This window comes from Triticum dicoccoides, chromosome 1B (genome assembly GCF_002162155.2).
Source record: "Triticum dicoccoides isolate Atlit2015 ecotype Zavitan chromosome 1B, WEW_v2.0, whole genome shotgun sequence".
NCBI lineage: Eukaryota > Viridiplantae > Streptophyta > Magnoliopsida > Poales > Poaceae > Triticum > Triticum dicoccoides.
Window position 1 is genome coordinate 497,053,830 of NC_041381.1, and position 26,117 is coordinate 497,079,946.

At 48.2% G+C, this 26,117-nt stretch overlaps 1 pseudogene; it reads left to right on the plus strand.

Moving 5' to 3' along the window:
- The first annotated feature begins 18,977 nt into the window (after positions 1–18,977).
- LOC119350506 lies at positions 18,978–24,005 on the plus strand (annotated as a pseudogene).
- The last annotated feature ends 2,112 nt before the right edge of the window (positions 24,006–26,117 follow it).

Here is a 26,117-nt window from a genome sequence, read left to right on the forward strand (position 1 = left end):
TTTACGTGGCTGTTACGGGCTGAGGAAGAACCATTCTTACCTACGCATCAAAACCACAACGATAGTTCGTCAAGTTAGTGTTGTTTTAACCATCGCAAGGACCGGGCGTAGCCACACTCGGTTCAACTAAAGTTGGAGAAACAGACACCCGCCAGCCACCTGTGTGCAAAGCACTGTTGGAAATATGCCCCAGAGGCAATAATAAATTAGTTATTATTACTATATTTCCTTTTTCATGATAATCGTTTATTATCCATGCTATAATTGTATTGACAGGAAACTCAGATACATGTGTGGATACATAGACAACACTATGTCCCTAGTGAGCCTCTAGTTGACTAGCTCGTTGATCAATAGATGGTTACGGTTTCCTGACCATGGACATTGGATGTCGTTGATAACGGGATCACATCATTAGGAGAATGATGTGATGGACAAGACCCAATCCTAAGCCTAGCACAAAGATCATGTAGTTCGTATGCTGTAGCTTTTCTAATGTCAAGTATCATTTCCTTAGACCATGAGATTGTGCAACTCCCAGATACCGTAGGAATGCTTTGGGTGTACCAAACGTCACAACGTAACTAGGTGGCTATAAAGGTACACTGCGGGTATCTTCGAAAGTGTCTGTTGGGTTGGCACGAATCGAGACTGGGATTTGTCACTCCGTGTGATGGAGAGGTATCTCTGGGCCCACTCGGTAGTACATCAGCATAATGTGCACAATGTGACCAAGGGGTTGATCACGGGATGATGTGTTACGGAATGAGTAAAGAGACTTGCCGGTAACAAGATTGAACAAGGTATCGGGATACCGACGATCGAATCTCGGGCAAGTACTATACCGCTAGACAAAGGGAATTGAATACGGGATTGGTTGAATCCTCAACATCGTGGTTCATCCGATGAGATCATCGTGGAACATGTGGGAGCCAACATGGGTATCCATATCCCGCTGTTGGTTATTGGTTGGAGAGTTGTCTCGGTCATGTCTACGTGTCTCCCGAACCCGTAGGGTCTACACACTTAAGGTTCGATGACGCTAGGGTTATAGGGAATAGATATACGTGGTTACAGAATGTTGTTCGGAGTCCAGGATGAGATCTCGGACATCACGAGGAGTTCCGGAATGGTCCGGAGGTAAAGATTTATATATGGGAAGTCCTGTTTTGGTCACCGGAAAAGTTTCGGGTGTTATCGGTAATGTACCGGGACCACCGGGAGGGTCCCGGGGCTCCACCAATTGGAGCCACTGGCCCCAGAGGGCTGCGTGGGCCAAGTGTGGGAGGGGACCAGCCCCAGGTGGGCTGGTGCGCCCCCCCCCCCCCACAAGGGCCCAATGCGCCTAGGGTTTGGGGAGGGGGCTCCTTCACCTTGCTTGGGGGGCAAGTTTCCCCCTCTCCCCCCTTTGGCCGCCACCCTAGATGGGTTTTGGGGCAACCGCACCCCTTTGGGTGGGAACCCTAAGGGGGGTGCAGCCCCCTCCCTCTCCCCTATATATACTTGAGGTTTTGGGGCTGCCACACATAAGGTTTTCCACCTCTCCTTGGCGCAGCCCTACCTCTCTTTCTCCTCTTCTCCCGCGGTGCTTGGCGAAGCCCTGCAGGATTGCCACGCTCCTCCATCACCACCATGCCATTGTGCTGCTGCTAGACGGAGTCTTCCCCAACCACTCCCTCTCTCCTTGCTAGATCAAGGCGTGGGAGACGTCACCGGGCTGCACGTGTGTTGAACGCGGAGGTGCCGTCCGTTCAGCACTAGGATCTTCGGTGATTTGGATCACGACGAGTACGACTCCTTCAACCCCGTTCTCTTGAACACTTTCGCTTAGCGATCTACAAGGGTATGTAGATGCACTCTCCTCTCTCTCTCGTTGCTAGTCTCTCCATAGATATATCTTGGTGACTCGTAGGAAAATTTTGAATTTCTGCTACGTTCCCCAACAATGGTGTCAGAGCCAGGTTTATTCATAGTTTCTATGCACGAGTAGAACACAAGTTGTTGTGGGCATTGATTTTGTTCAATATTCTTGCCGTTACTAGTCCAATCTTGTTTCGGTGGTATTGTGGGTTGAAGCGGCCTGAACCGACCTTACACGTACACTTACGTGAGACAGGTTCCACCGACTGACATGCACTTGTTGCATAAGGTGGCTAGCGGGTGCCAGTCTCTCCCACTTTAGTCGGATTGGATTCGATGAAAAGGGTCCTTATGAAGGGTAAATAGCAATTGACATATCATGTTGTGGTTTTTGCGTAGGTAAGAAACGTTCTTGCTAGAGACCCATAGCAGCCACGTAAAACATGCAAACAACAATTAGAGGACGTCTAACTTGTTTTTGCAGGGTATGCTATGTGATGTGATATGGCCAAAAGAATGTGATGAATGATATTTGGTGTATAAGATTGATCATGTTCTTGTAATAGGAATCACGACTTGCATGTCGATGAGTATGACAACCGGCAGGAGCCATAGGAGTTGTCTTAATTTATTGTATGACCTGCGTGTCAATGAACAACGCCATGTAATTACTTTACTTTATTGCTAAACCGTTAGCCATAGTAGTAGAAGTAATAGTTGGCGAGACAACTTCATGGAGACACGATGATGGAGATCATGATGATGGAGATCATGGTGTCATGCCGGTGATGATGATAATCATGGAGCCCCGAAGATGGAGATCAAAAGGAGCAAAATGATATTGGCCATATCATGTCACTTCTGATTGCATGTGATGTTTATCATGTTTATGCATCTTATTTGCTTAGAACAACGGTAGTAAATAAGATGATCCCTCATTAAAATTTCAAGAAAGTGTTCCCCCTAACTATGCACCGTTGTGAAAGTTCGTTGTTTCGAAGCACCACATGATGATCGGGTGTGATAGATTCTAACGTTCACATACAACAGGTGTAAGCCAGATTTACACACGCGGAACACTTAGGTTAACCTGACGAGCCTAGCATGTACAGACATGGCCTCGGAACACAAGAGACCGAAAGGTCGAGCATGAGTCGTATGGTAGATACGATCAACATGAAGATGTTCACCGATGATGACTAGTCCGTCTCACGTGATGATCGGACACGGCCTAGTTGACTCGGATCATGTAATCACTTAGATGACAAGAGGGATGTCTATCTGAGTGGGAGTTCATGAGATGAACTTAATTATCCTGAACATAGTTAAAAGGTTTTTGCAAATTATGTCATAAGCTCACGCTTTAGTTCTACTGTTTAGATATGTTCCTAGAGAAAATTTAGTTGAAAGTTGATAGTAGAGATTATGCGGACTAGGTCCGTAAACTGAGGATTGTCCTTGTTGCTTGGAAGAAGGCTTATGTCCTTAATGCACCGCTCAGTGTGCTGAACCTCGAACATCGTCTGTGGATGTTGCGAACATCTGACACACACGTTTTGATAACTACGTGATAGTTCAGTAATGTTAAACGGTTTAGAGTTGAGGCACCGAAGACGATTTCGAAACATCGCAGAACATATGAGATGTGCCAAGAGCTGAAATTGGGATTTCAGGCTCGTGCCCACGTCAAGAGGTGTAAGACCTCCGACGAGTTTCTTAGCCTGCAAATAAGGGAGAAAAGCTCAATCGTTGAGCTTGTGCTCAGATTGTCTGAGTACAACAATCACTTGAATCGAGTGGGAGTTAATCTTCCAGATGAGATAGTGATGTTTCTCCAAAGTCATTTCCACCAAGCTACTAGAGCTTCGTGATGAACTATAACATATCAGGGATAGATATGATGATCCTTGAGCTATTCGCGATGTTTGACACCGCGAAAGTAGAAGTCAAGTAGGAGCATCAATTGTTGATGGTTAGTAAAACCATTAGTTTCAAGAAGGGCAAGGGCAAGAAGGGATACTTCATGAAACGGCAAATCAGTTGCTGCTCTAGTGAAGAAACCCAAGGTTGAACCCAAACCCGAGACTAAGTGCTTCTGAAATAAGGGGAACGGTCACTGAAGCAGAACTACCCTAGATACTTGGTAGATGAGAAGGCTGGCAAGGTCGATAGAAGTATATTGGATATACATTATGTTAATGTGTACTTTACTAGTACTCCTAGTAGCACCAGGGTATTAGATACCGGTTCGGTTGTTAGTGTTAGTAACTCGAAATAAAAGCTACGGAATAAACGGAGACTAGCTAAAGGTGAGCTGGCGATATGTATTGGAAGTTTTTTCCAAGCTTGATGTGATCAAGCATCGCACGCTCCCTCTACCATCGAGATTGGTGTTAAACCTAAATAATTGTTATTTGGTGTTTGCGTTGAGCATAGACATGATTGGATTATGTCTATCGCAATACGGTTATTCATTTAAGGAGAATAATGGTTACTCTGTTTATTTGAATAATACCTTCAATGGTCTTGCACCTAAAATGAATGTTTTATTGAATCTCGATCATAGTGATACACATGTTCATGCCAAAAGATATAAGATAGTAATGATAGTACCACCTACTTGTGGCACTGCCATGTAAGTCATATTGGTATAAAACGCATGAAGAAGCTCCATGTTGATGGATCTTTGGACTCACTCATTGTTGAAAAGTTTGAGACATGCGAACCATGTCTATTGGTGTATATGCATGAAGAAACTCCATGCAAATGGACCGTTTGGACTCACTTGATTTTGAATCACTTGAGACATGCAAATCATACCACATGGGCAAGATGACTGAAAGCCTCGTTTTCAGTAAAATGGAACAAGAAAGCAACTTGTTGGAAGTAATACATTTTGATGTGTGCAGTCCAATGAGTGTTGAGGCACGCAGTGGATATCATTATGTTCTTACTTCACGGATGATTTGAGTAGATACTGAGTATATTTACTTGATGAAACACAAGTCTGAATTATTGAATGGTTCAAGTAATTTCAGAGTGAAGTTGAAGATCATCGTGACAAGAGGATAAAATGTCTATGATATGATCATAGAGATGAGTATCTGAGTTACGAGCTTTGGCACGCAATTAAGACATTGTGGAAATTGTTTCACAATTAATACCGCCTAGAACACCATAGTGTGATGGTGTGTCCGAACATCATAGTTGCATCCTATTGGATATGGTGCGTACCATGATGTCTCTTATCGAATTACCACTACCGTTCATGGGTTAGGCATTAGAGACAACCGCACTCACTTTAATAGGGCACCACATAATTCCGTTGAGATGACACCATTTGAACTATGGTTTGGAGAAACCTAAGTTGTCATTTCTTAAAAGTTTGGGGCTGCGACGCTTATGTGAAAAAAAATTAGGTTGATAAGCTCGAACCCAGAGGGGATAAAATGCATCTTCATAGGACACCAAAAAGTTGGGTATACCTCCTAATTCGGATCCAAAAGCAATAGGGATTGTTTCTTGAATCGGGTCCTTTATCGAGGAAAAGTTTGTCTCGGAAAGTTGAGTGGGAGGATGGTGGAGACTTGATATGGTTACTGAACCGTCACTACAACTAGTGTGTAGCGGGGCACGGGAAGTTGTTCCTGTGGCACCTACACCAATTGAAGTGGAAGCTGATGATAGTGATCATGAAGCCTCGGATCAAGTCACTGCCGAACCTCGTAGAATGACAAGGACGCGTACTACTTCAGAGTGGTACGGTAATCCTGTCTTGGAGGTCATGTTGCTATACAACAATGAACCTACGAGCTATGGAGAAACGATGGTGGGCCCGGATTCCGACAAATGGCTCGAGGCCATAAAATCCAAGAGAGGATCCATGTATGAAAACAAAGTGTAGACTTCAGCAGAACTACCCGATGGTCGTAAGGCTGTTGAGTACAGATGGATTTTAGAAGGAAGACAGACAATGATGGTAAGTGTCACCATTAAGAAAGCTCGACTTGTCGTTAAGATATTTTTCGACAAGTTCAAGGAGTTGACTACGATGAGACTTTCTCACTCGTAGAGATGCTAAGAGTCTGTTGGAATTGGATTAGCGGTTACTGCATTATTTATGAAATCTTGCAGATAGGATGTCAAAAACATCGTTTCCTCGACGATTTTCTTGAGGAAAGTTTGTATGAGATACAACCAGAAGGTTTTGTCAATCCTGAAAGACGCTAACAAGTATGCAAAGCTCCAGCAATCCTTCTAAGGACTGGAGTAAGCATCTCGGAGTTGGAATCTACGCTTTGATAAGATGATCAAAGATTTTGGGTTTATACAAAGTTTATGAGAAACTTGTATTTCCAAAGAAGTGAGTGGGAGCACTACAACATTTTTGATAAGTATATGTTATTGACATATCGTTGATCAGAAATGATGTAGAATTTCTAGAAAGCATATAGGGTTATTTGAAAAGTGTTTTTCAATAGAACACCTGGATTAAGCTGCTTGAACATTGAGCATCAAGATCTATAAGGATAGATCAAAACGCTTAATGGTACTTTCAAATGAGCACATACCTTGACATGATCTTGAAGGTGTTCAAGATGGATCAGTCAAAGAAGGAGTTCTTGCCTGAGTTGTAAGGTATGAAGTTAAGACTTAAAGCTCGACCACGGCAGAAGAGAAAGAAAGGACGAAGGTCGTCCCCTATGCTTTAGACATAGGCTCTACAGTATGCTATGCTAAGTACCGCACCTGATGTGTGCCTTGCCACATGTCTGGCAAGAGGGTACAAAGGTGGTCAAGGAGTGGATCACCAGACAGCAGTCAAAATTGTCCTTGGAGTAATAAGGACATGTTTCTCGATTATGGAGGTGATAAAGAGTTCGACGTAAAGGGTTACGTCGATGCAAGCTTTAACACCTCTGAATGACTCTGAGTAGCAAACCGGATACGTATAGTGGAGCAACCATTTGGAATAGCTCCAAGTGGAGCATGGAAGCAGCATTTACAATATGACCTAGAGATTTGTGAAGTACATACGGATCTGAATGTTGCAGACCCGTTGACTAAAACCTCTCTCACAAGCAAAACATGATCAAACCCCAGAACTCATTGAGTCTTAATCACATGATGATGTGAACTAGTTTAGTGACATTAGTAAACTCTTTGGATGTTAGTCACGTGGCGATGTGACATGTGAGTGTTAATCACATGGCAATGTGAACTAGATTATTGACTCTGGTGCAAGTGGGAGACTGTTGGAAATATGCCCTAGAGGCAATAATAAATTAGTTATTATTACTATATTTCCTTGTTCATGATAATCGTTTATTATCTATGCTATAATTGTATTGACAGGAAACTCAAATACATGTGTGGATACATAGACAACACTATGTCCCTAGTGAGCCTCTAGTTGACTAGCTCGTTGATCAATAGATGGTTACGGTTTCCTGACCATGGACATTGGATGTCGTTGATAACGGGATCACATCATTAGGAGAATGATGTGATGGACAAGACCCAATCCTAAGCCTAGCACAAAGATCATGTAGTTCATATGCTATAGCTTTTCTAATGTCAAGTATCATTTCCTTAGACCATGAGATTGTGCAACTCCCGGATACCGTAGGAATGCTTTGGGTGTACTAAACATCACAACATAACTGGGTGGCTATAAAGGTACACTACGGGTATCTCCGAAAGTGTCTGTTGGGTTGGCATGAATCGAGACTGGGATTTGTCACTCCGTGTGACGGAGAGGTATCTCTGGGCCCACTCGATAGGACATCATCATAATGTGCACAATGTGACCAAGGGGTTGATCATGGGATGATGTGTTACGAAACGAGTAAAGAGACTTGCTGGTAACGAGATTGAACAAGGTATCGGGATACCGACGATCGAATCTCGGGCAAGTACTATACCGCTAGACAAAGGGAATTGAATACGGGATTGATTGAATCCTTGACATCATGGTTCATCCGATGAGATCATCGTGGAACATGTGGGAGCCACCATGGGTATCTAGATCCCGATGTTGGTTATTGGCCGGAGAGTTGTCTCGGTCATGTCTACGTGTCTCCCGAACCTGTAGGGTCTACACACTTAAGGTTCGATGACGCTAGGGTTATAGGGAATAGATATACGTGGTTACCGAATGTTTTTCAGAGTCCTGGATGAGATCCCGGACATCACGAGGAGTTCCGGAATGGTCCGGAGGTAAAGATTTATATATGGGAAGTCCTGTTTTGGTCACCGGAAAAGTTTTGGGTGTTATCGGTAATGTACCGGGACCACCGGGAGGGTCCCGGGGGTCCACCAAGTGGGGCCACTGGACCCAGAGGGCTGCGTGGGCCAGGTGTGGGAGGGGACCAGCCCCAGGTGGGCTGGTGCGCCCCCACAAGGGCCCAAGGCGCCTAGTGTTTGGGGAGGGGGCTCCTCCACCTTGCTTGGGGGGCAAGTTTCCCCCTCTCCCCCCTTTGGCCGCCACCCTAGATGGGTTTTGGGGCAGCCGCACCCCTTGGGGTGGGAACCCTAAGGGGGGCGCAGCCCCCTCCCTCTCCCCTATATATACTTGAGGTTTTGGGGCTGCCACACATAAGGTTTTCCACCTCTCCCTGGCGCAGCCCTACCTCTGTTTCTCCTCTTCTCCCACGGTGCTTGGCGAAGCCCTGCAGGATTGCCATGCTCCTCCATCACCACCATGTCGCTGTGCTGCTGCTGGACGGAGTCTTCCCCAACCTCTCCCTCTCTCCTTGCTGGATCAAGGCGTGGGAGACGTCACTAGGCTGCACGTGTGTTGAACGCGGAGGTGCCGTCCGCTCGGCACTAGGATCTCCGGTGATTTGGATCACGACGAGTACGACTCCTTCAACCCCGTTCTCTTGAATGCTTCCGCTTAGCGATCTACAAGGGTATGTAGATGCACTCTCCTCTCTCTCGTTTCTAGTCTCTCCATAGATAGATCTTGGTGACTCGTGGGAAAATTTTGAATTTCTGCTACGTTCCCCAACAAGCACGTCGGTAGAACTAGTCTCACGTAAGCGTACGCATAATGTCGGTCCGGGCCGCTTCATCCAACAATATCGCCGAACCAAAGTATGACATGTCGATAAGCAGTATGACTTGTATCGCCCACAACTCACTTGTGTTCTACTCGTGCATATAACATCTACGCATAAAACCTGGCTCGGATGCCACTGTTGGGGAATGTAGTGATTTCAAAAAAAAAATCTAAGCACACGCAAGATCATGGTGATGCATAGCAACGAGAGGGGAGAGTGTTGTCCACGTACCCTTGTAGACCGAAAGTGGAAGCGTTAGAACAACGCGGTTGATTTAGTCGTACGTCTTCACGGCCCGACCGATCAAGCACCGAAACTATGGCACCTCCGAGTTCTAGCACACGTTCAGCTCAATGATGTCCCTCGAACTCCGATCAGTTGAGTGTCGAGGGAGAGTTCCGTCAGCACGACGGCATGGTGACAATCTTGATGTTCTACCATCGCAGGGCTTCGTCTAAGCACCGCTACAATATTATCGAGGAGGACTATGGTGGAGGGGGGCACCGCACACGGCTAAGAGATCAAGAGATCAATTGTTGTGTCTACAGGTGCCCCCCTCCTCCGTATATAAAGGGGGGAGGAGAGGGCCGGCCAAGGGAAGGAGATGCGCCCAAGGGGGGCAATCCTACTCCAAGTAGGATTCCCCCCTCTTTCCTATTCCAAGTGGGAGAGGGGAAGGAAGAGAAGGAGAAGGAGAAGGAAGGAGAGGGAGGAAAAAGAGGAAACGAGGGCCGGCCCCCTAGTCCAATTTGGTTTGGGCTAGGGGGGGCGTGCGCCCTACCTCCTCTCTTCCACCACTTGGCCCATGAGGCCCATTGCTTCTTCCTCGTATTTCCGTAACTCCTCGGTACCCCCGAAAATACCCGAATCACACGGAACCTTTCCGAATTCCGAATATAGTCGTCCAATATATCGATTTTTACGTCTCGACCATTTCGAGACCCCTCGTCATGTCCCCAGTCTCATCCAGGACTCCGAACTCCTTTGGTACATCAAAACTCATAAACTCAAAATATAACTGTCATCAAAACCTTAAGCGTGCGGACCCTACGGGTTCGAGAACTATGTAGACATGACTGAGACACGTTTCCGGTCAATAACCAATAGCGGAACCTGGATGCTCATATTGGCTCCTACATATTCTATGAAGATCTTTATCGGTCAAACCGCATAACAACATACGTTGTTCCCTTTGTCATCGCTATGTTACTTGCCCGAGATTCGATCGTCGGTATCTCAATACCTAGCTCAATCTCGTTACCGGCAAGTCTCTTTACTCATTCGATAATGCATCATCCTACAACTAACTCATTAGTCACATTGCTTGCAAGGCTTATAGTGATGTGCATTACCGAGAGGGCCCAGAGATACCTCTCCGACAATCGGAGTGACAAATCCTAATCTCGAAATACGCCAACCCAACATGTACCTTCGGAGACACCTGTAGAGCTCCTTTATAATCACCCAGTTATGTTGTGACGTTTGGTAGCACACAAAGTGTTCCTCCGGTAAACGGGAGTTGCATAATCTCATAGTTGTAGGAACATGTACAAGTCATGAACAAAGCAATAGCAACATACTAAATGATCAAGTGCTAAGCTAACAGAATGGGTCAAGTCAATCACATCATTCTCCTAATGATGTGATCCCGTTAATCAAATGACAACTTATGTCTATGGCTAGGAAACACAACCATCTGTGATCAACGAGCTAGTCAAGTAGAGACATACTAGTGACACTATGTTTGTCTATGTATTCATACATGTATTATGTTTCCGGTTAATACAATTCTAGCATGAATAATAAACATTTATCATGAAATAAGGAAATAAATAATAACTTTATTATTGCCTCTAGGGCATATTTCCTTCACTATGAGGATGCTTGCATACGGAGCTCCCGGTGATTCACTCGACGACTATGGGCGCATGGCCGAGTCCACCACCATTGAGTGTTTCTACAAGTTCTGTAGGGCAGTGGTGGCAGTGTTTGTACCACAGTACTTGCGAACACCCAATGCAGAAGACACTGCTCGGATCCTAGCACAGAATGAAGCAAGAGGATTTCCTAGGATGCTTGGAAGCATCGACTGCATGCATTGGAAATGAAAGAATTGTCCATTTGCTTGGCAGGGGTTGTACAAAGGCGCCAAAGGCGGTTGCAGTGTGGTGCTTGAGGCAGTGGCCACACAGGACCTCTGGATTTGGCACTCTTTCTTTGGGATGCCAGGAACTCACAATGACACCAACGTCCTGCAGTGCTCCCCAATCTTTGCCAAGCTTGTTGAAGGCCATTCTCCTCCGATGAATTTCGAGGTCAATGGACGGCATTACAACAAGGGGTACTATCTAGCTGATGGAATCTATCCGAGATGGTCGACATTTGTGAAGACCATCTCAAACCCTGTGCCAGGAGGCAAGAACGCCTGGTTTGCGAAGGTTCAGGAGGCTTGCAGGAAGGATGTCGAGCGGGCATTTGGTGTGCTCCAATCTCGATTTGATGTTGTCCAGTTACCTGCTTAGACCTGATCGAAAGATCAAATGTGGGAGATCATGACTTGCTATGTCATCTTGCACAACATGATCATTGAGAGCGAGCAGGAAGAGCCAGTGTTTGACACTGAACCATATTACAAGCAGGGTCCTCTTGCCCAAGTTGATCACCAGCTACCGGCAAACTGGACTGACTACCTCAATATGCGTCAGGAGACCCGAGACCCACAGGTGCATCAAGAACTGCAACACGATCTGGTGGAGCACCTATGGAGGCTCAAGGGCGTGGCCGGGAATGACGTGTGATGAAACTTGAGTTTTTATTTGTTAAACTATATAATTTGTATTGAACTATTTGTTGAACTATTTGATTTATGTGATGAAACACGCCGAAACACGTCGAACCATGCCGAACTATGTGACGAACTAATTGATTTCTATTTGTATGCGAAAATTCACGCCAAAAACGCCGAACGACGCCGAATATGGGCCGATTCACGCAATTATCGGACTGTTTTTGGACATAACTGGCCGAACACAGGGCCGAAATCGGCGCCTGGGGGCGTCCTGGGGGGCGATGGCTGGGTGCCAAACCGCCCCCAGCGCCGAGTTTATTGTCGGCTCACCCCCAGCCCGCTCTTTTTCGGCGCCCTGGGGGGCCGAACTGCTGGAGATGCTCTAAGTTGTTGGCCTAAAGTAATTTGAGTTAATGGATTAGAGCAACACCAACCGGCTGACCCAAACGAAAGGTGATTTTGTCCGTTTGGGTCGGCCTGGCGGACACCCATTTCCGCTTTCGCGTTTGGGTCGGCGCTTGCACCCAACGCTGGCCTGACCCAATTTTTAGTGTGCGTCCAAAAAAATAAAAAAGGCAAACATTTTGAAAATAAAAAACATTAATGTCGGCCTCAAGGCGGCACGACGCAGTCGCCGACCGCGGAAAGCGCCATGGCTTCCGTCATGCGTGCTTCGTACGCCGACGCTGCCGCCTCCTGGTCCTCGTCGTGCACGACGACGGGCGGCAGCGGGGAGCCATGACGCACGTCACGGACACCGTGCCTCCTGGCCTCCTCGTGCAAGAAGGCGAACCACTGGTCCCAAGCGGGAGAGTCGAACGCGTAGGCAGGGCCGCGGCGCTGCTCCGGCGTCAGCAGCTACCGCCGACGCCGCACTTCCTACATGTGCGCCCTTGCCGACCGCGGCACGACCGACACTGGGATCCTCTCCGAATTCAAGTGTCAGTCGTGTGACAGCGTCATGTCGGGATAGGGGAGGGGGATTTGGTGCTCCCAGTGCCACCTCGCCTGGTGCACTAAGACATTATTGCGCTGTCGTGGCCGGCGGGCAGACGTCGGCGGAGGAAGGAGGAAGGGGTGGCGGGGACCTTGCCCTTGCCCATACCGGAGAAGAAGCCCATGTCGGAGAAGAAGGGGTGGCTAGTGTTTGTCACTGACGGGGAAGCACTGGGTGTCGAGATGGGGACAGGGCGTCTGGAAGCGGATGACGACGGCCCCCCACCGCACCCTCAGATTAAAAAAGGCCGACAGCCGTCGTTGACGCGTGGGCCCGAGGTCGACGGTTGTCACTAATAAAGATGAACACGGTAGTTGGACGGCCGTCAGGTGAGGACTCGGCGGACACCGAAAGGACGAGCGGCGCGTCCGCTTCGCGTCCACACCGATGCATTTCAATCGTAAATGGATCCGCGCGAACGCGAAGTGGACATGTTTTGGGAACGGGTTGATGCGTTGGGCCAGCATATTTGTCCGCGGCGACCCAAATGGGTGGCGGCGGACGAAATGGGTACGTGCGTTGGAGTTGCTTTTAGTGGCGCATTTTACTCTTCGGGCCAAGACATGTGACTTCAAAGGCATAGGGAGTGATTTGCAAGTGAAGAGTGCGGCGTTGAGTTTGAGCTGCAAAGTGTGGTAAAATTCAACAAGGCCACAAAGTAGTCGCGTCTCATGATGTTTCCATGTTTAAGATGAAGCTATGGAGTCGATCAGACTAGATTTTGGAACTTGAATCCGTTTCGTTTTGTAATCCAACTCAATGCATGCAGTTAGTACAAATTAACAGCCAGCAAAGCTGAAGTACTAGTGATGATCCATCGATCTTAGACACCAGGACGAGAGTCAACGGAACAGATATGAGCAGACCCTGCCTGGTCAACAACAGGCAATGCTTCAGACGCCGGCCTTCTTCGTCCTCTTTGCAGAGCGTTCCTTGCTGGGGTCGCCATCAGCTGTACCGGCCCGTCTCTTGGAGCCGCGCGGTTTCCCGGCTTTTCTTCCAGGGCCGGCGCTGCTGGGGGCCTGAATGTCAGCCGACACCGGCTGCTTGCCTTTGGCGGAGCGGGAGGCGGTGCGTGCTGGCGCGAGCTGGTTGCCGGGGGTCAGGGTGCTCCTTGTTGGCTGGTACTTGCGAGGGGCAGGACGCTTCGTGGACGGTATCGACGCTGGGACTTGGCTGCCGGCGGAGGTCAGAGTGGCATTCTGCAAACGAGGGCTCCGTCTGTCCTTGTGCTGGTTCTTTGCTATACGTTCGCTGCGTCGCGGTTCCGGTGGCACGTAGCGGGAGGTCGAAGCGTCGGGCACAGCCACAGCCACAGCCACAGTGCGGGTCTTGTTCCGTCCCATCTGGGGTGGCTGTGGCACCTGGCGGCTGGTGGACTCGAAACGAAAAGGTGAGGAGCCCGTGGTCTCTGCCGGCGGCGCTGGGGGTTCTACCTGGCTGGCGAGGAGTGGCGCCCGTATATCCTGCTGGTGCTGTGTGACCTGTAGTGTCGGCGGCCGGGCGCGGGCCAAGAAGGCAAACACGGGTACCAGCACCAGGAGGATAAGCGAGCATGTTAAGCAAAGTACGCTCTGGATCTGCAAAGGCAAGCCAATGCATACATTACATCGATCGGGCAGCAAAGCTAGCTATCGATACTCCACTGAATTCAAGTGCACCTTGGTAGCAGAACGAGATTGAAATAGCTGCAGATTAGATAAAGGAAATGATTGACAGGACATACCGCCATGTAGTAGTCTCGGGGCACCTTGCCCATTCCCCTTTTAAGCCACAAACATCCATTTACCATTGAGACGCCGGACATGAACCAGTGTGGAAGCATGTCCGCCGTTCTGCTCTCAGCCTGCAGTGCAACCAAACAAAAGGGTCATTCTCGTGCACCGTCTGAAAGATGGATCATAGGAAACGGGGGCGCGTACGATAGGAGATACAAACCAAGAATGTGAAGGTAAGGAGTGGCCCGGACGCGGCTATCGAACCGGCAAAGGTGCACAGACCCTTGAATGAAACATCGTCGACGTTGGTGCGCATTAGCCCCATGCCGATGGCCACGCCCAGAAAGCCAGTTGCGCCGGCCAGCGGGATGACAGCGCCGGCCCGCTCCTCATGGGTACACAGCGCGAGGAAGGTGAGCAGCGAGAGGATCTGCACCGCGCCGCAGCAGCCGTTGACCCAGAGCGCCTCCTCGTGCGTGCCCGTGCTGGTCCAGGCGTACACGAACCATGCTGCGTTGCACAGCAGCGCCGCGATGGTCGGCTCCGGCCGCCGCACGCCCTGGCCGAGAGCCCTGTTCCGCCACCACTTGACGGTCACCCAGCTGCACCAAAGTACGCAAGCCAAACAGGCACAAATCTGTTAGTATGAACGACACCGGACGGTGATGTATGTATGTACTTATGTACGAACAGATGGCTCACGTACAGGGAGAGGAGAGAGACGGCCGCCACACTGGCACGGCACAGGAGGACCAGGGTGGTTGCTTCGCCTTGCGCTGCCATCTGATGTGCTCGGCCTAGTACCACACAGACATGGCGAAGGAATTAATTAATTCAGATTAAACCACGGACACGGACGAATGAATAGGCGTACAAAAATAAATCAACAAATAAACCAAGCCGTCATCCATCCATGGACCGACGAATTGCACAGCACTGAACAAAACTCAAACACGCACGCCTAGCTCCTATACTCAAACGCACCGATCGATCGATCTCAAACCCACAATGCTGTCGGTCCATACATGCATCGAGCGGTACAAAAATAGGTGCACAAAAATAAATCAAAAAATAAAGCCCCGATCCATCCATCGGCCAACGAGTTTAACAGCACTAAACAAAATTCGAGCACACACGCCTATCTCCTCCTGTACTCAGACTCGCCGATCGATTGATCGATCTCAAACGCCCCAACGCTGTCGATCCATGCATGCATCGATCGGAAGGTGTTTTCACAGCACGACCCAAAACCCAAGCACAATATTTCAAAAAAAAAAAAACCAAGCACAATAGTGTCACGGGCACCAAGGAACGACACAGCCGAATGAATAGGTGTACAAAAATAAAGCAAATAAACCAAGCCGTGATCCATCCATGGACCAAGGAATTGCACAGCACTAAACAAAACTCGAGCACGCACGCCTATCTCCTCCTCTACTCAGTCTCGCCGATCGATTTATGGATCTCAAACTCCCCAACGCTGTCGATCCATGCATGCATCGACCGGAAGCTGTTTTCACAGCACGACCCAAAACCCAAGCACAAGCACGGGCGACTCCGTACGTGCTCATCTGCCCACCACCGGCGAGAAACAAAACAAGCAAACAGATCTCACGGTATGCTGCATGGAATCGACCCGTCCAACACACTCCTAGCATGCTTCCGAGTCCGAACGTACTCCTACGCCCACCGCCGGCGAGAAACGAAACAGGCGAACAGATCTCATCAGGTAGCGGTCCACGAATCGAGGCATCCAACACACTCCTAGCTAGCATGCTTTCGAATCCGAATGTACTCCTACTCCTACGTCCACGCCGGCGAGAAAGAAAACAGGCGAATGGATCTCAGGCAGCGGTGCGGTGCATGGAACCGACCCATCCAACACACGAGAGCGAGCGGGTTTTCGAGCAGCAGGGTGAGAAGAGGGGAAGCCATCGGAGCAAGGGAGACCGGCTTACATACCCTGGCTACCGGCTCGCCGGAGTGGGTAGGTTAGGGGTCACGTCGACGGGTCCGTGCAGATCTACCTTGCTTGGGTGGAGAAACGGGATGGGGAGGAGGAGGAGGAGGAGGAGGGCGTGGCTTGGGTTGCTACCCTTTGGCCATGGCAGGCCAGCCGGCGAGGGGGAGACGTGACCGTGCAGCCCTGTGAGGGATAGAGAGCAGGTGGGGTGTTTATATACGTGAAGCAGGCGAGAGACGGGCGCTGACAGCCGGGAAAAGATTCGCTGGCTGGCTGGCTGGCGGTTACACCCGGTCGCCCTCTTTTCACCCTTCTGACGCTGCGCATTTCGTCTACACACGTCTGGAAAGTTTTCCATTTCCCCACAGTAAGTACGCCTCGCTTTGCTTTGCCCATCATCACCAACGCACGAACCCGCAGTGTACGTACGTGCCACGCCATGGATTCAACGTGTCAACTCGGTCGTTTCAGCCGTAATAAAGCAGCGTGTGAGCGTAGGGCTGGATTCAACCATTTTGGGTTCAGCTAACCAACGCCCACGAGCCCGCTCTTTTGGCAGATCATGCTACACTTGCCACCATTAACTATTTAACTGTCTCTCCTTTTGCAAATCATACTCCTCGTCGTCTAATTAATTATGTCATTTACAACATTGTTTCGGAAAAATATACAGCTTCAATTTTAGTACCACTTCACTTTTGCATTGTTTGTATTCATCCAAAATATATACATATAAACATTTGTTCTACTATTGGGTGTAGTTACACCCACGTCATATATACTATACAAGAATGGTCAGCAGCCTTAAAAACCCCCGAAAAAGCAACCTTAGAAAAAGGTAATCAGTATTCTCTAGTTTATTGGGGTGGACTGAACGAACGACACATACTGAAACGACAATATACGGTACTATACTTGGGTAGAGACCTTGGTGGAGTAGCTAGGATTGTATCCCTCCAAAATACATGGACTCCATTACAAATATGACATCAGATTTTTTATCATGGCAAATCGAAAAAAATTCATGAAAATTTATATACTTCAAGGATGGCAAGCTTAGTTGGCAAGCATGACAACTACCTCAATTCATTTTGTCAGAAAATTACCGTGCTTACAAGCTAAATTTGCCATCATCACGCCAATATAAATTTCCATGAGAAACGTCAGATTTTTCATGCCTAAAAATCTGACGTGGGACTTTTAGTGTTTCTGAAATACATTGATGGCGTTGAAAATCGTGTCAGAGCAAGCCAAGTAATGCTACATAATATCCTTGCGAGGACGCCTGTTATGGCGGATCGCCGGCTACTGTGGTGCATACCGGCATGAGGCATGCGCGTGTACGGTGGGATGGTATCAATAGGATGGCACAGTGGAGGCGTTGTATGGGGCACGATTGTGTGGTGCCGCTGCAGAAGCGCGCATTGGCAACATCAGTGGTGAGTTCGGATGCTCAGTCCCCGCCTAGCTTGGTCATCAGAGAGGAGGGCGCCGAGACGTGATACTAGGTAGAGGCAGGCTCAGGCTAGACCCAGATCTAGTGTGCAATGTCGTAGGTAACTTGGTTTTAACTTTCTTTAGGTGGTCTTAGTGTTTTGGTTGGAGCGGCAAGGCGACAACATCATCCCAATGCTATAATAATGCCACCCGCATCCAATCCTAGTTCAGTCGGTGCGTTTCGCACCGCGCGAAGGGGTTGCGAACTTGTCTCTCCGACGTATCTTCTTGGATCCGGTCGGTTTTTGTCTTCGATGAATCCGTCTGTCCATGGTCTTTGGAGTATTTGCAGGCTCTATTCACCGTTTTCTTTTCCGAGGTAGTGATTTGCTATGCAGACAGTGGTTGCTGGCATCTTCTGGTCTATATCAAAGACTTTGCACCAGCTACGGAGATATAGAGGCGGCAATGAGCTTTACTCGTGTCGTGCCATTGGTGGATGCAAAAGGATGAAGACTTCGGCACCCCAAGACCATATGACATTTGTCCTTTTTGCCAAAAAAATCATCATCCTCAAAGCTACTGCCACTGCCGACATGCGATTTCTCCTAGCCACGACTCTAGAGGTGGCGAGGGGGATAGGACGGCCTGGTGATACCGCGATGGTGCTGGCGATCTAGGTTACGATCACGGGCTTTCTTTGACGTGATGATTTTGTTTCCTAAGCTACTTAATTTTTGTTCATGGTTCGACTGTATGCCATTTTAAGCATAGAAAAGAAAATCCACTATGCCCAAAATGTTTGTTGCACAAGTGCACCAGTCATGTATTTACGTCTCTGCAACAGGCGATATGGACACGCCTAATTTTCATCTAGACAATGTCCAAAACATCGAACTCGTTTGCAGAGTAGCACAACAAATGTCAATCAAATTGTTTAATTGTTTTTTTTATCGTGGTAACATTTCACTGTCTCGCGCGTAGTAGGTACAGCCATGCTCCGGATCTTTAGTGAAGCAAGCAGTTCCAATTAATGCAGTTTAACTTTAATCCAGCATCACAAGAAACGCCTTGTGGCGCGGCGGTTAGGAGGGGACAAGACGGGGATTTGGTGGGGCCACACGGCCGGCTACCGGACTTGGCGTGACGTATGCAACACAGGCAGGGGCTGGCAGTCCGTCCCTCCCCAAACTTTTCCAACCCAGAGCGCGCGAACCCGCCGCCGCCCTCGCCGGAATGGCGCCTCTCCTCGCTCACCTCCTGTGCCTCCTCCGCAGCCGCCTCGACCTCCCGGTCCTCGCCCCCGTCGGCGCCCCCCCACCCCCGCTCGTCCCCGCGCTCTTCGTCATCGGCGGCGACTCCACAGCGGACGTCAGCGCCAACAACTACCTCGGCACGCTCGCCCGCGCCGACCGCGAGCCCTGTGGACGGAGCTTTGGCACCCACCGCCCCGCCGGACGCTTCTCCAACGGCCGCGTCCCCGTCGACTACCTCGGTGCGTTGCTCGCGACCTCGTCTCTACTCGCTTCTCTTGGTTTCTCCACGGGTTGGTGCGGTGCTGGTTTCTCGATTTTGTGCGTCCTTGCAGATGCGGATCGTTTCAGTTTAGGTCTCCATGGTTCATCATGACTGCTGATGATTGTTTTGTTTCTTCTCCTTGATTGTTCCGTGTGATCTTCTGTCGCTGCTGTGGTCTGAATCCGCAGGAATATGGCAGCCCCATGTGATATTCCTAGTTTCTCTTCTCTTGATTTCTAACCCCTTTTGTTGTGTGCCACAGCGGAGAAGCTGGGGCTTCCCTTCGTGCCTCCGTACCTCGAGCAGAGCATGCGCATGGGCGTCGGCAGTGTTAGCCTCAGCAACACTGGTGGAATGATCCAAGGCATCAACTACGCTTCCGCGGCAGCCAGCATTCTCTCCAGCAGTGGCTCTGAGCTGGTCTGTTCTCCCACCGCTCCCGATAACTCTGCGTCAATCTTATTAATTACGTCTTGGTGCTGTCGAGAGATCTGTTTGGGGATGATTCTGCTGTCAATCTGTGGTTTCTTCACACCAAATTTGATGCTAATCGGTTGGGGTTTTTGCGATTTTGGTTGCGCTTGCAGGGGATGCATGTGTCTCTGACCCAGCAGGTGCAGCAGGTTGAGGACACATATGAGCAGTTGGCGCTGGCTCTTGGGGAGGCAGCTAAGTCGATCTGTTCAGGAGGTCGGTGTTCTTTGCGTCGATCGGGAGCAACGACTTCATCCACTACTACCTGCGAAATGTCTCGGGCGTGCAGATGCATTGTCTCCCATAGTCCCATGGGAGTTCAGTCAGCTCCTTGTCAATGCAGTGAGGCAGAAATCAAGGTGTGGTTCTTTGCTCGGTTTATTCTGTGTACCATTGCTCCGCCTCCATTTTGATTCTCAGCGTGCTGCGCATTGTCTCTTAAGGCTGTAGAATTGAGGTTTTACTTGTGAAGTTGTACCACGCATAGATAAGGATCTCTGCAACTACGAATTTTGTTTTCGAGAAAATGTACTTCCTTGCTTGGATAAACTGGAAAATTTTATCTGGGAAATTAACAAAAGAAAGTGACTAAATGAATGAAGTCTCCCTGTTGGTTAGGAGTTCTAGAACATTAATGCCTTTGCCTTTGGTTTACATACTAATTTTCTTACTGTCGAATTTGGGGTTAGTTCTGGTAAAATAGCACAGGTACTACAAATGCAAAATGTTTCAGACTGGTGGTGTGTTCTCCCACCTTTCCCGATAACTCTGCGTGAATCTTATGAAGTCTTGTTGCTGTCGATGGATCTGTTTGGGGATGATTCTGCTGTCAATTTATAGTTTCCTCACACCAAATTTGATGCTAACCAGGTGGGGTTCTTGCGATTTTGGTTGTGCTTGTAGGGGGTGCACATGTCGCTGACCCGGCAGGTGAAGCAGGTTGAGGACACATATGAACAGTTGGCGCTGGCTCTTGGGGAAGCAACTACAGTCGACCTGTTCAAGAGGTCGGTGTTTTTTCTGTCGATCAGGAGCAAGGACTTCATCCACTACTACCTGCGACGATGTGTCAGGCGTTCAGATGCATTATCTCCCATGGGAGTTCAATCAGCTCCTTGTTAATGCAGTGAGGCAGGAAATCAAGGTGTAGTTCTTGCTCCTCGGTTTATTCTGTGTACCATTGCTCCCCTCCTTTTTAATTACGAGTCTGATGTGCATTGTCTCTTAAGGCTGTAGAACTGAGGTTTTACTTATTTGTGGAGTTGCACCACACATATGCAAGGATCTCTGTAACTATGAATCTCATTTTGGAGAAAATGTACTTCCTTGTCTGGATAAACTAGAAATTTTTATCTGGGAAATTAACAAAAGAAAGTGATTAAATGAATGAAGTCTCCCTGTTGGTTAGCAATTCTAGAACATTAATGCCTTTGCCTTTGGTCTACATACTAATTGTTCTTACTGTCGAATTTGGGGTTAGTTCTGGTAAAATTGCACAGGTACTACAAATGCAAAATGTTTCAGACTGATGGTAGTTAAAGCATTTTGATAAAATATGAATAAAAATGGTTGGATGGATGGTCCGGAGTCTATGAGGTGTAATGGTCTTTAGTTGGTATATAAGGAAATTTGGATGGTAGCCAAAACTTGTCTCCAATTTTTCGCCATGCCAATAGCTCTTTACTAACTCTAGCTCATTTTTCTGTCCAACATTGGCCAACTCATGGACAAGCAAAATGTTGGCCTGACTTTTTGGTAAGGCAAACAGACCTTTGTACTGTCTTAATTTTTTTTTCTCTCGAACAGACATTTTATAGAAGAAGGGCTCATGATGATGCAAAGTACTCCCTCCATTCACAAATACTATATGTTCTAACTTTTTTCTGAATCAGATGTATATAGATACGTTTTAGTGTGTTTACTCATTTCAGTACGTATGTAGTCCATATTGAGATATCCAAAACATTTTAGTGCAAAGCAAATACAACCCTGAAGAGCAAAAATCGTAAACTATTGGAAACAAAGCAAAACAAACACAGCATAACTGAAAAACTAAAACTGTACAAGGTGCTAGCTCACGCTACCCAAGCTACACCACAGCATACTGTCTTAAGCTGTGATATATTCTGAAATGCTCAGGCTGAACTTCTTTTTGTGCTGCCATCTGTTTTGGCTTCAAGTTAAGTCTGTTCTACTTTCAGCTGTAACTGTGAAATGCCTTGCACATTTATCTCACTGCATGGAACTGTTCATGACCCGACCATGGTATAATCGTGCTTCTCATTTCACGTGTCATGGATCATTTGATTCTCTATGCCTAATTTACCTCTAAATGGTCGGACCCTTCTCCAGGCCCATCAGCACCGGCTGCCCTTTTTTTACCCACTTTTAAGCAGAACATGTGATGCATGGTAACTGGAGATGCATATACCAGTAACCAGTAGTTTGTTGTATGTAGAAATTTTCTTTGTGTCCATTCCATAATCTCATTCATATGCTGATGCAAATCGCAATGGATTGCTTTGGTTTCTTTATTCTACGCAATACCATAGCAAATTAATTGCCATATTGCATCCATTACTGTTTAGTTCTATTTACGTGGTTCTTGTCAGATTACTCCACTTTTGATGCCTAAACTAGTTGTGGACTCATGTATCTCCCACTACCTTCTGGCAATGATGATTTATGCAGAATCTGTACAATATCAACGTTCGAAAGGTCGTGCTGATGGGCCCTCCCCCTGTTGGCTGTGCTCCTCACTTCCTTTCGGACTACGGCAGCCAAAATGGGGAATGCATTGACTACATCAACAACGTTGTGATCGAGTTCAACTATGGCCTGAGATACATGTCCAGAGAGTTCATCCGCCAGTACCCAGACCCTATGATCGGTTACTGTGTTACATTTGAGGGGTCAGTGGACATACTAGAGAACCGTGTCCGCTATGGTGAGCAAATGCATCATTAGTACTGCATTTAAATTGAGTGCCAAACCTTCTCGAATGTATCATTTGTACTACAGTTAAATGGAGTGCTAAGTCTTCTCATTTTGGTGGAACTGCAACGCGCAGGCTTTCTGACTACCACTGATGCTTGCTGTAGGCTTCGCAAGTATGGCGGCCTATTCATATGTGTTCTTCCACAGATGGCGTGCAGTGACGTGTAAAGCCATATTGTAGCAAACTACTCCTACTTACCATATTGCATCTGTTAATGTTTATTGTTTAGTTCTATATGTGGTTCTTGTTAGATTACTCTTTTTTTGTTGTCTAAAGTAGTTGTGGACTCATGCATCTCCTACCTTCTGACAATTATGATTTTTGCAGAATTTGTACAATATCAACGTTTGAAAGGTCGTGCAGATGGGCCTTCCTCCTGTTGGCTGTGCCCCTCACTTTCGGACAATGGCAGCCAAAATGGGGAATGCATCGACTAAATCAATCAAGTTCAACGATGGCCTGAGATGCATGTCCAGCGAGTTCATCCGCCAGTACCCAGACTCTGTGATAAGTTACTGTGATACATTTGAGGGTTCAGTGGACATACTAGAGAACCGTGACCGCTATGGTGAGCAACATCATTAGTACAACATTTAAACTGAGTGCTCGGTCTTCTCAAATGCATCATTAGGACTACCTTTGAACTGAGTGCGCTAAGCCTTGCCATTTTGATGGAATTGCAGTGTGCAGGCTTTCTGATCACCACTGATGCTTGCTGTGGGCTGGGCAAGTATGCAGTCTATTCGTATGTGTTCTTCCACAGATGGCGTGCAGCGACGTGTCAAACAATGTGTGGTGGGACGAATTCCACCCAACAGATGCTGTGAATCAGATCCTGGCAGAAAACATGTGGTTTGGTGAGTACACCAAGATGTGCTATCCCGTGAACTTGCATGAGATGGTGAAACTGAAGCAGTAGAACCAACCTGGATCGTCATTGCGGCTACTTGCTCAAATTCTGTGTATTCATCATCAACAATGAACTGCTATTCGTGACAGTGAAATGTATATCGAGAGTCATGGAGTTCAATAGTCAGATTTCGATAGTTCAGGTTAAATGCACGAATATTAGCCTGTAAATGCACGGTGAAGAATCTATATGGCCAAACTGTGAGATATTGCAAATGTAACGATGAAAGTGACGAGCCCATTCGGTGACAAAATATAATTGCCGAACTGTTGACCTGATGTGTACCGTTTCTCAGTGCACATTCTGCTATTGCAGTTTCTGCTACAATGCCATGTTTCATAATCCAAAAGTTTGTACAGTGAACAAATGAAAACACAAGCCACATCTGAGAGTTAGAAGTCAGCGTCAATGAGTCACAGATGCTTGTGCTGATGGCTGCTACAACTCTTCATCTAGATTAGAGAAGAAAGCTGAGGAATGACATGGTAAGACCATCTCTAGCCGATCAATATAACTTAATTCCCCATCTTATCTGCCATCCTTTAATTTCTCATTACTAAATTTTTGTTCATCTAGCCCATCCCCCAAAACTTAATTCCCTAAAAAAATTCTTTTGCAAATTCATCCAATATTTAAGCAAACAAATGCATCACATTTCAATCAAAACATAGAGGGGACAGACTGCGAGTCAGTATTTTGGACATAGAGTATGTTCCGGATGTCGTCAATTGGACATATAGGGGAGAGGTATTTCCCCTTGACATAGAGTTTGAGGATGCGGAACTGTTTGCTGTGGTGGCCGTGGGTACTGATGTGGACATGCACGAAGGGGGAGGGGATGCTGCTGGATCTGGGGGACCGACTGAGGAGGCTGGACAGGAGTCCAACGGTTCGGGACCTATAGCTCAGGAGCCTGGGAACGGATCCGGAGTGGAGCCGTCTCACACTTCATCCACGCCTCATAACTCTTTGCGGTTTGGGTCCTTTCAGTCGTCGTCAGCCCCTCCTCGCCTGTGGAGTGATCGGGTTGACTCTGATGAGGCTGTTGAGCATTCGCTCCCGGTCTTGGACTTTGGACCGGCTCTTCGGCGTATGGATGGCGCTCGAGCGATGGTTGGGCGCGCGGTGGAGTCTCAGGGGTCGCCGGTGCTCCCAGGGCCGTCGGTGCCATCGAGCGGCCGGCAGGAGCTCGGCTTGGCTCTTTCTCCGAGGGGAGGGGTGTCGGGGCAGGCGGCCACGACTACCTCTCCTCCTACCTTGTCACAGGTGTCGACCCCTGTGGCGCCTGGGATCGGTGTTGGTGATCCATCTCTGGGGCGGGTGGCCCTGGATGATTGCCTCTCGGGAGCTCTGCGGGTGGCGAGCCAGCCGGAGGCGATGGCCAGTGGGCTGGGGCGGGTGGCCCTGGATCCTCTTGTCTCGGCGGCGGCCGAGACGGCAGTGCTCTCGTCTGCAGGAGTGAGAGCTGGGGGGGAGGGACTAGGGCAGGCGGCTTTGGCGCATCTCCCTTCTGGCTTCTCCCCCGACCTTCGGAGGTCTCCCCCCATCCGGTCCCCTCCGACTGCCATTACTCGGGAGGAGGTAATTGCGTTCGGGGGGATCCCGGACCCGGCTTCTCAGGGGAGACGGATGAGCTCACGTATCCAGGACCTACCGGAGGTGGATGACATTCAGCAGCGGTGCGCTATGCGGGCGGCCAAGCTCCGGGATGTGGAGGCCACTACTGGTATGTCAGTTAATTTATCTAATTCCATTTTGCACTTTTCTAAGGACGAGATTATTAATAATGCCAACCAAGTAGGGGTATCGCTTGGGAATGATAATTCTGAAATTTCAAATTCTATTAATGATCTCTTAGACTTGGAAGCGGAACGAGCCTTAGAAACCATTAGAAACCTGGCGGCTGTAAGACCTATGAATGATGCGGAAATTGATGCATTGGGGGTACGGGTGCTTGACAATTTCTGTGCGGATCTTGTTCCTCCGTCTGCGGAGTCTGATGAAGAGGAAGTCGGTGTGGATGGAGTAGTAACTGCACAACCGGAGCCTGGTTATGAGGACCGGGTTGCGGGAAATAACACTCCTAAACGTAAGTGGAAGCGGAAGGTGTATCCCGCATCCGCGGTACGTAGGAGTGCTAGGATTCGTACTGCTAAAAAATTCCATGATGAGCTATGAAAGGAATCTTCTGGAATAGCAGAGGTCTTAAGGACTTGGCTAAACGTAGGTTTCTAGCGGAGGCATCTTTAGAGCACAGTTTGGACTTCATTGCGCTCTCTGAAACTGGTAGGGATAATTTTGCACCACAGTTTCTTAACACGTTGTCGGGAGGAGTGGAGTTCGACTGGCATTGTCTTCCTCCAAGAGGGAGGTCCGGTGGCATCTTGCTT